Genomic DNA, 11,030 nt, shown 5'->3' with positions numbered 1-11,030 from the left:
TGTCACCTGAAGTATCCGTGGGCATGATTATACGATATGCATCACACAATCCTAGATTCATCTATTCAAACCAACACAAAGTACTTCAAAGAGTGCCCCAAAGTTTCTACCGGAGAGTCAAGACAAAAATGTGTGACAACCCCTATGCATAAGTTCACAAGGTCACTGGACCCGCAAGTTGATCACCAAAACATACATCAAGTAGATCACATGAATATCCCATTGTCACCACAGATAAGCACATGCAAAACATACATCAAGTGTTCTCAAATCCTTAAAGACTCAATCTCGATAGGATAACTTCAAAGGGAAAACTCAATCCATTACAAGAGAGTAGAGGGGGAGAAACATAATAAGATCCAATTATAATAGCAAAGCTCGCGATACATCAAGATCGTGCCAAATCAAGAACACGAGAGAGAGAGAGATCAAACACATAGCTACTGGTACATACCCTCAGCCCTGAGGGTGAACTACTCCCTCCTCGTCATGGAGAGCACCAAGATGATAAAGATGGCCACCGGTGAGGGATCCCCCCTCCGGTAGGGTGCCGGAACAGGGTCCCGATTGGTTTTTGGTGGCTACAGAGGCTTGCGGTGGCAGAACTCCCGATCTATTGTGCTCCTCGATGTTTTTAGGGTATATGGACATATATAGCCGAAAGAAGTCGGTCAGGGGAGCCACGAGGGGCCCTCGAGGGTGGGGGCGCGCCTCCCTACCTCGTGGATTCCTTGTTGCTTACCTTACGTGCACTCCAAGTCTCGTGGATTGCTTCCATTCCAAAAATAACTCTCCCGAAGATTTCATTCCGTTTGGACTCCGTTTGATATTCCTTTTCTTCTAAACACTGAAATAGGCAAGAAAACTGTCATCGCAGGAGGAAGAGCGGGTGTCGCCAAGACCAAGCTCTTCGTCGCCACCATCATCGTCACTGCCATCCTCCAGGCAGCACACCACGCGGCGGCCGTCCTCCCTGAACACCCTCACATAGAGGGTCGCCGGGTCGTCGTACTTGAAGTGGAGGGTGCACCTTCCGCCCAGGCCACGCACGCAGACAAAGGTCTGCCATCCACGGGTCAGCACCATGCTGCCCGAGGTGGTGACCTCGGTACCAACCCACGAAGCCCTGCTGTAGCAACCGTCAGCCTACAGCCAGAGACCATCGAGCCCCGAAGAAGGAAGCTCGCTGGAGAAGAAGCGCGGGAGGCGGAGCGAGGTGCCGGTCGGGCTCTCCGACCACACCACGAACTCAGGAAGCATGTCCAGCAAGGAGAAGCGCGGCCGAGGTGGGCGCATTATCACGGCGTGCCTCCCTTCGTCATGGGGGCTGCTCCGAAGCTGGTGGCCCCCGCCGTGGAAAGAGGTGCCACCGTGGGTGCCAAGAGCCTTTGGGGGGTGCACGCCCGTGCCCCCTAGAAGCCGCCGGAGGAGTTGCGGGGTACTTGCGGGGGCGGGGGCGACCCCTCTTAGGAGGTGGAGAGGCTGGCCCCTCCTTAGAGGCTTTCCCCTTCTCGGCCGCTGAAAACCTCCTCGGCGACGCCATGGGAGCAAGATGGAGAAGAGGAAAGTAGGTGGGAGCAAGACGAAGGAGAGACGGGCGGGGGGCTCTGCCCCTCCCTCACATTTATAGCCAAGGGAGGCCAACCGCCGGCCTCCACGACCTTGCGCCATCATGACCTTCTGCATGCCGCATCGACCAGTCAAGTCGAGCAGTTACCGAGGCAGCGGGGGGAAGCGGAGTTTCCCACGCCCCATCAATCGCCACGCATCATCAAGGTCGCAGTCGGTTAGGGACCGCGGCGCTCCGCACCTTGGCTTCGCCTGGAAGCCAAGTCCGAGCGCACCTTGGGCCTGAGGGCTACTATCGGCGTCCTAGATTCGGGGGTATCCAGCCCTGCCTGCCTGCGGCCCACCACGTGGCTCCATCAATGGCCTGGTACGGCCCAGCTTCAGCATCAATAGCGCAAGACCCTCACGAGGGGCCAAGCCTCGCAGGGCAGAAGACGCCAAGACCCCCGAAGGGATCAGCCTCCTCAGGCTGGCTCCTGAGGGGCGAAGAGTTCTATGGAGGTTACCTCACGAGGCTCAGCTGACGTGAGCCATGATGACCAAGGCCAGGCGGGCGCAGAGCGCAGGTTTCCTCTTCGGTGAAAGGGAGGCAAGACACAGGCGCGGAGTCCTGAGGAATCAGCCAAAGGTTTCCATTTCATTGCAACGAGACCAAGACCGCCAGGACGGCAGGACGGAGGTCATCGACGAGCCCACCGCAGCGTCACGACCAGAGGCTTTTTGCAGGCAAAGACTACTTTTGTCAGGATGGACTGTACTACTTGTCCCCTTTCGAATCCGGCCGTTGTGGGATCCCTTCCCGCCAACATTTGGGAAGAGGACCAAGGCCACTATAAATAGGACTAGTCACCACCATAGAAGGGGAGGAGGACCAGGGCAAGTAGGACTAGCATACACCACACTAGCTCAAGAACATCTCACCTCCTGAGGCTTGTTCATCCATTGTACTAGTTCATCCTCAGCCCTTCGAGGCAATCCACCAAAACACTGGAGTAGGGTATTACACCACAAGGGTGGCCCGAACTAGGATAAGCTGCTGTGTCCCTTTGTCCCTTTGATCTTGACGTGCTAGGCTTAGGAGGATCATGAGTAGGCAGGCTGGGTAGGTTGAGATCTCCACACGCACCCCAGAGTTCGAACCTCTCAAGGGTCTGCGGATCCCATAATCCGACAGATACGTTGGAGACGTATCATAGTTCAAATTTGAATTATGCATATAAACGCATAGAAAACTCGGTTAATGTATAAAAATGTCAAAGCAAACCATGAAAAATCCCCAAAAAATGACACAACACTCCTATTGTTCTACGTTGACACTAGAAATGGTTTGAAAGCAAAAAGAGGCAATGGATAATGTTTTGTCCACAAAGGTGACACGTTTCCGTATCGGGACCATGAGGCTTCTTGTGGGAAGCTCTGGTTTGTGAGAAGGTTATACCATAACCTACCCCAAATTGGCATTTTTTTTTACCCCGGCATGCTGATGCCATTCCATGATAGCATGCCAAGGTTCATGAATTTCAGACGAGTTTTAGATTTACTAGAATTATAAACGCAAGCACCTCAACGTCTGTCGGAGAGCCACGTGCTGTGGTGTTTGAAATTCATCCCCATTTCTTGCATGGGACATAAGCATCAACCCATGGACATATATATAATTTTACAAACCATTTTGGTGCATCAGAGCATGTGCATGTAGTTTAATTTTGAATTGTGCACCTGAAATGCCTAGAAAACCAGGTTAATGTATAAAAATGTCCAAACGAACCCTCAATAATTCCAATTTTTTTGACGACACACATATAGCTGCATGTTCACTGCAGATAAAAGTTCTAGCAATTAGAACACCATCCTTTGCAGCTGTGACCCCATTATGTAATTCAAATCAAGACGGAAAATCAAGTAGATCGCACACAGTTTATTATCACCAACCGTGTGAGATGCGGCACAAAATATCTTGGAGCACCGTCCGGGTATAGTACGCATACGGCTTACGTGAGAAGGTGCGTCAGCTATAGTCCCGACATGTCAAGCACACGAGCTCGCTCCACAAATAGCATTTCACTGTTCAATCGTCGTCGGTGAAAGATGGGGACGTGGACCCGCTTCGTGAGGGAAACTTTGGCGGCCCACTACGGCGAGAGCGCAGTCGCAGCTGCCAGGCGCGTGCTAACAAGCTTCCTGAGCGTGGCCGCAATCTGCGACCGAGTGGCCAAGGCAGCCCAAACGGTCGCTGTTGCTTCTCAGGTGGCGGCAGCAACATCTGCCTTGGGGATAGAAACTGGTGAGAGCGGCACAATGGTTGTCTGTTCCGCAACCGAGGCCTTAGCCCTGATGGAGGTCGCCCACGACCATGTCGAGGCCACCCATGCCCAGCTCATGACGGTCACCGCACAAATAGAATGAAGCTTCTCCGATAATGGTCGGCAACCCACAACCGAAGAGTTGGCAATCGCCGAGAGCGTTCGAGCAGTCATCCGTTCCTCCGCCGCATACCTTGCCATGATGGAGCTCGCCCTAGCCCAGATCGCGGCCGCCCACGCCCAGCTCGTGGCGGCCTATTCCAAAGATATGGAGGATGCGGATGGTGAGATGCTTGCCGAGTATGGTGTGATGGATGCCATGGAGCCCCTTCCCCAGGAGATCGCCAGGCGCGAGCTGGACATGGAGGAGGCGGCGGAGATCGACGAGCACTAGCCGTAGTAGTACTCTTTGATTTGTTTAATTAAGAGCGCCAATCTTTAATTTGTTAGAGTAATGTTTAGGTCAGCTAGTTCTGTTTAATTGCTGAAATTGCTCGATTGTGTACCCAAATTATGCAATGACATGGATGACCACTGAACCAGGGAAATTAGAACCAAAAAATTTCATGTTCATACTCATCACACACGGGTTAAGCTATATGAATCGTTTGTGATGTTCACATATCATACACAGTGTTGAATAAGGGACCGTGTCTGATGACACTTTGCACTCCATTTTTTTGCTGAACCAATTCAAAAAAATTGGCTTCCACGGAAATATCTACCTCCCCTCCCCCTCCCCGTTACCAAAAGCCACATTTCCCCTATTTATGTCTTCCTTTCCATGTTGAAACCTACACTCCTTGCTTGCAGCACCGCCTCCTCGCCGGCGAGCGGCGACCCTCCTTCACGCTACTCGACCTCGTCTATCTAGGCAGGCAATGCACACCTGACCCCCATCCTCCTCCTCCTTCCACACCCGACATGCCCTGAACGCCGGCGCAACACCATCCACCCAAATCAATGACCCCTCCACCAAATAAGCATTGCCCTAAGCCATGGTACACGCATTATAGCCAGGAGCTCAAGGAGCATTTGGTAGTGGAGAAGCAAATCGAGGCCGCACGTGCGGATGAGGTCGCGATGGCTGCCATTCATGCCGACCCCCAGATCTTGGAGGAGCACCTCACTATCAAGGCCACCAATGAGGCCTCGCGCACCGACACCGCGACGCGATTGGCTGCTTTAAACGACTGTTCATGGTGTTTTCTCAAGGCCACCCTCGATGCCTTCGACAAAGACTATGAGGTGTTTTCTCAATGTGCACGTGCTTACCTCAACTCGAGATCCAACAGGTTGGTGCCCGGAGCGGCTCAGGAAACTCACCACTATGACGAGGGCACAATGACGTAGACATCAGTTCACTACAGGATGGTACTAACTATTATACCTTACCTTTTTTATTCCTTTGCCACATTTCCAATATAGAGAAGATATTAATGCACATCCTTGTTTTCAGGCCTTTTCGAAGCTGTTCACTGATGATTACCTCTCAAACCACATGTATGGTTAGGAGGCGAGGAAGGTATTCATACAACACCCACGGTTCAAAATAGAAGTGTTCCTGAAGAGGACAAAGGATGTACGGTCATTCATCCACAGGCACTGGCCTAAAGTTGCAAAGACCTCAACATCAATGAAGGCTCGATATTTGCCTTCTACTTCAACAGTTTTCCAGATAAGATCCATCTGTCTATGTACTGTCTATGATGCTAATTTCGAAAGGTTATAGATGTTGCATGTGAAACTTGGTGCTGGTGCAGTTGTGTAATGGGGTAGCTGAGTGCTGAAGCTATATGATGTTGTACTCTGATGTATTTCAATTATAAAATCCTGCTTCCTTAATATGAAATGAAATATATTGTGTGCTTAATATGAAATGTCAATTAGATTAATAAATGGATTATTAATAATAGGACAATTAGCCTGCTAATTGGGTTTTTCTATTGCAAACAGTTATTGAGAAAACACCATGGGCGATGACCTCAGGCAACACACACAGTTTTTAGTAATAAACCGTGTTGGATTAATGAACAATCACACACGACATCCTCTCGAAAACTGTTTACGTTAGGCCACCTTGCACAAACGATAAAATTGTTAATATCGTGTGCAATGGAAACGCTATCACAAACGATTTAATGGGGAAAATTGTCTATGATGTACCTGCGAACAGAAATGTTTTCCTTGGAGCGACTGTGTGGGATGTATATACGAACAGAAACGTACTTCTTCGATTAACTGTGTGGGATGTACATACTAACGGAAACGTATTCCTTGGATTGATTTTGTGGAATGTACATACGAACGAAAATGTTTAGCGGGGACTGACTGTGTGGGATGTACTTACGACCGAAAACGATTTCGCCTGTATAATTGTATTTTTTAGCACTACTGTACGTATATCCGTATTTGATCGCTCGCCGGTCGCACATGACCTCATTTTGCCGAGCGTGTGTACCAGGAGGGCATATCCCCGACGGTTTTTGGGTCGTGTGGGAAGGACCTCCCTATTGCAGTCACTCACTAGGCGATGGTTCCGAACGCCATCATGGAAAGGGGTTAAAAACCATTTGTATAGCACCTCGTTGTACTAGTGCGGATCAAAGGTAATCAACCCTTTGTTCGGCGCCATTGTCGGGGGAGCATCTTTGCTACCCTAGCAATGTGACGAGAGATGTCGATTTAGTTTTTTGCCGCAATTTTAGTTATGCTTTTGTCTTCAGTTTCTTTTTCTTGCAGTTGTTGAAAAACCCCAAAAACATTATCATGGCTAAGAAACTAGGGGAGTTTGCAACTATTAATGAAAAATTTATAAATGCACCTATCGCTTTACCCGATGTTGCAGCCGAGCGGTTTTATATGAAACCTCACCTTGTTATGATGGTTCAACCGAACCAATTTGGAGGTTTCGCTTCCAATTCCGGTATGCACTTGCACACTTTCACTAAATTATGTGGTATGACACGTATAAAGGATTACGAACCCTACACTTCGAAACTACTGTCTATTTTGTTTCTCGTTGAGAGGAAGAGCTAAGGAATGACTTCTAGCCTGCCTAGAAGAACTATTACCTCTTGGAACAATTGTTGCAGCATGTTTATGACAAAGTTTTGCCTACCTGTGAAGATAATGTAATTACGTTCTAATATCACTTGTTTTATGCAGGATGACCGCGAGCCACTGGCGCTTGCATGAGATATGGGTGAAAAAAGCAATTAGAAATTGTCTGAACCATGTGATGGAGGAATGGTTAATACTTGATTTATTGTATAATGCTCCTAACCCCATGCCCAAAACTATGTTTTTTCATGATACACGCGCATCATATCATTCCATTGATAGAGGGTAAAAGAACACAGTGGCGATCCTCCTAATGCATACACTACAAGGCACATACAAAGTAGTGTTGATCATGGGGATTTGCTCAGCCCTTACATGTTAATTCTCAGGTTACATGGATGATTAAACTAAGTCCTTGTGCATCGGCCTTTTCCCAAGTGCGAGCTTCCTCCTAGATGTTGCAAACCAGTAGTGCATGAGACGGGATAGTGACATCAAAGATGCAAGCATTGCAGTGTCTCCATATGGTCCAGGAAGTGAGCGCAATAAGGGAAGATAGGCCCTTGCGGTGGCATGCCGGGGAATCGTGCTAGGCCAACGCCCACCAACCGTAGAAGTTGATAGATCCATCAGGTGGGTGGACGGTGAGACGGCACTAGGAGAGTACGTCATGCCAGGTCGTGCAAGAGGAGGAGGTGTCGCATAGTTTCATCCTCTTGGTCACAGAGGGTGCACGAGGTCACATTAGGAAGTACATGCCGAGTGTTGGGGATATGACTATTGGATATGACCCGCCCAGGAGGGGCCGGGTTATCCCAATGGTGGTTCATCTAAATGAAGCCCAAGAGTATATTGAATATGGCGGTTCATGAGACAGGCTTGTTAAGGGGCCCAAACCTGAAGGCGACTTAAGGCCCGTAAGTGTAAACCACCATGTATATGTAAACTTGTATTGTAAGGCATGTAAGATAAGTCACCGAGCCGGACACGTTTGTATGAGCCGGTTGGGATTCTATAGGCCGCAGGGCGTCAACCCATGTATATAAAGGATGACCCGGCAGTGGTTTAGGGCAATAAACAACAGATCAAGAGCCAGGCCAAGCGTATTCGCTCCCTGGTAATCGTAACCCTAGCAATACCACCTCAAACTGGATTAGGCCTTTACCTTCACCACAAGGGGCCGAACCATTATAAACTCCTCATGTCCTTTGTCCCGTTTAACCCCTTTAATCTAACCTCGTCTCCATGGCTCCGCAACTAAGTCCTTTCACTAGGACATCTGCCATGACAATTCCACGACCATTGGCGCCCACCGTGGGGCTAGCGCACAGTGGTTTTGAGTTCTTGAAGGGCAGCTTCAAAGGGCTCAAGGGATACGCTGTGGGCCGGATGACCAAGAGTCATCGCGGCAAGCTCTACATCGACGATGTAGGCTAGGGCCCCGAGGCCGGCTCAATTGAGTACGGGTACCGGGTACCCTTCGGCGGAATCCACGTCTTCATCGGCAAAATCGGTGAACCGGGCCCTGAGTTGGACATCTGCATCGACATCATCGAGACGGCCCAGCGTGCACGACCCTCCCAGGTTCAACCCGCCATAAAGCATGCCTTTGTTGGATGGATCCACGGGGCTGAATTGGAAGGCTCAGTGTCTGGTGGTGAGACGGCCATCTACTCTGATGGTGCATCGTCCACAGGCAAGACTAATTCAATGTATCAACTACAAGACGGACAGCTCGGGGCTTATTCCGATGGCGACAGTATTCCGGACCCCCATGAGCCGCCGAACAGGGTGCCGATCTTCATGGCTGGCACCCAGCCGGTTCTCGGCTCGACAGCTGCCGCGGCCATGACTTCTAGTGCAGCGGCGGTAATGGCCGCAGGTGTTGGCGGGTCAGTACGCCCGCCGGCTCAAGTTTGAACAGGTCTATTGGATGATCTGGCAAATATGATGGGAGTGGAGGTGACCCTGGACAACCAGGAACATCATAAGGCGGATGTGGCTAAGCTGCGTGATGAGATAGCACAGGTCAAGGAAGATCTAGCGGCGGAGAACGCTAGGATGAATGCAGAGCGGGCCGTTTTAAATGCACAAGCACAGCGGATTCAAGCGGATTCATACCGGCTCTCGGTGGATCAGAACGCCACAAACGAAGTCTTGAGGAGAAAGCACCGGAGCCGTCTACCCTTGGTCTATGAGTCAAGGAACTTCTTCAATACACATGGGACAGGGGCCAGTAACCCGCCAGGTTTAAACCAGATGACTGGAGTTCCAGGGGTGGAGGCCGGTTCAGCCGCACGTGACAGGTTCGCCGCATATGAATAACAATCCGCCTCAGCATGTGGTAACACCGCCGGGTCATTACGCTAGAATATGATTGTTGTAGCTACGTGATTGGCGGCTCTGCCAGTCAAGGGCGAGACTCCAACGGCGGTTGAAACCCACAGGGCCAGGGAATTCTTCAAACAGCTTTGGTACAGCAGCAGGCCTATTCCTATAGTCTTGACCAGATTCATTCAACCCCTCGTCCGAGCCGGAGCTACAGTAGGCACATTGACTCGCCAGTAGTCTTGAGTATGGAGCAGCGCCGTAACCAACCTCATGGACATCACCCAGCGTGCAACGATGCCAATGCATAGGATTTGGTGGACCAGGGCAGAACGCACCGGGAGGCCGAGCTGGCAGCTGATCAACACGCGTCGGTTTACCTGACGGCTTCAATTGAGGCGAGTGTAACTTCTAGAGCTTTGGGTGTGCCGTGTTTAACGATGGCTATACGAAACGAATGTCTGCCCCAAGGACTTTAAAGGCCCTCGTAAGGTGCCTAACTACACAGCGGATGAGCCCCTGAGGCTTGGGTGGAGAGTTATGAGATGGCTATGGAGATGATGGATGTCAGTGAGGCTGCATACGCTAAGTATTTCACCATGATGTTAGAAGGGACGGCTCGTACCTGGTTGAAGGGGCTGTCGGCCAATTCGATCGGATCATAGGCAGAGCTAAAGGCCCGGTTTATCTAGAATTTCAAAGACACGTGCAAGCAGCCCATGTCGATTGAGGACTTGGTTTCTTGTGTTCAAGCTGAGGGCCAGTCAATGACCAGCTGGGTGTGCCGGGTCTCGACTATCATACATTCTTCAGATAACATTAACATCGGCTCAGCAATTCTACTATTGGAGAAAAACTACCGTTTCATTCCACTTAAGAAGAAGCTTGGGCGGCTTAAGCATCATTGCAACGACATGGGGGAGCTTATGGCGGATCTTGTTAAATATGCCGACTCTGATGGTACCAAGGACCCCGACTCTAAGGATGAAAGATCGGGAAAGGAAAAGAAGAGTAGCGGCATGAAGGGACACCAGTACAACCCTACTAATCAGGGCGGCAACGGTAAGTGCAAGGCTGATGATTTCGTGGCTAACACCGGTGCGCGAAATTATAACCAGCGTCGTAAGGGGGGGACCGACTCAAGGTACAAGATTTGACCTTGAAGCAATATTGAATCAGCCATGTCCAAAAAATGGAACGGATCAGAAGCCGACTACTCATCTGTGGAAAGATTGTAGCATAATGAGACACTTTAGGGAGTCCATCCAGCACAACCATGGCCCAAACGGCGGTTCAGGGTCCGGCTCTCGTGGTCTGGGTCATGGAGGCGGCGGTTCAAATTCCGGGTTTCAAGGCCACGGTAACCAGGGTGGCTACAACCAGCAGAATATTCAGGGAAATCAGCAACAACAACAGCAGTCTGGTTATCAGAGCAACTCGAAGCAGTTGAATAGTGGATAGTACCACGTCTTCACCACTAGCTTATGTAAGCGGGATCAGAAGCTTCATAAAAGGGCAGTCAAGGCTGTTGAGCCGGCAGTGCCATGTTACTTGCGGTGGTCGGAGCAGCCTATTGTATGGAGTCGTGAGGATCACCCGCCCCGGGTTAACAACCCGGGTCAGCTGGCTCTAGTGGTGGCGCCTCAGGTTGGGGGCTATAAATTTACTAAGGTACTCATGGATGGAGGCAGCAACATTAACATACTTTATTATGGGACCTTCCGTCGCATGGGACCAACTGATAAGAATCTTAAGCCGTCAAACACA

The sequence above is a fragment of the Triticum aestivum genome, chromosome 3B (genome assembly GCF_018294505.1).
Source record: "Triticum aestivum cultivar Chinese Spring chromosome 3B, IWGSC CS RefSeq v2.1, whole genome shotgun sequence".
NCBI lineage: Eukaryota > Viridiplantae > Streptophyta > Magnoliopsida > Poales > Poaceae > Triticum > Triticum aestivum.
Note: the sequence above shows the minus strand (reverse complement) of the source record.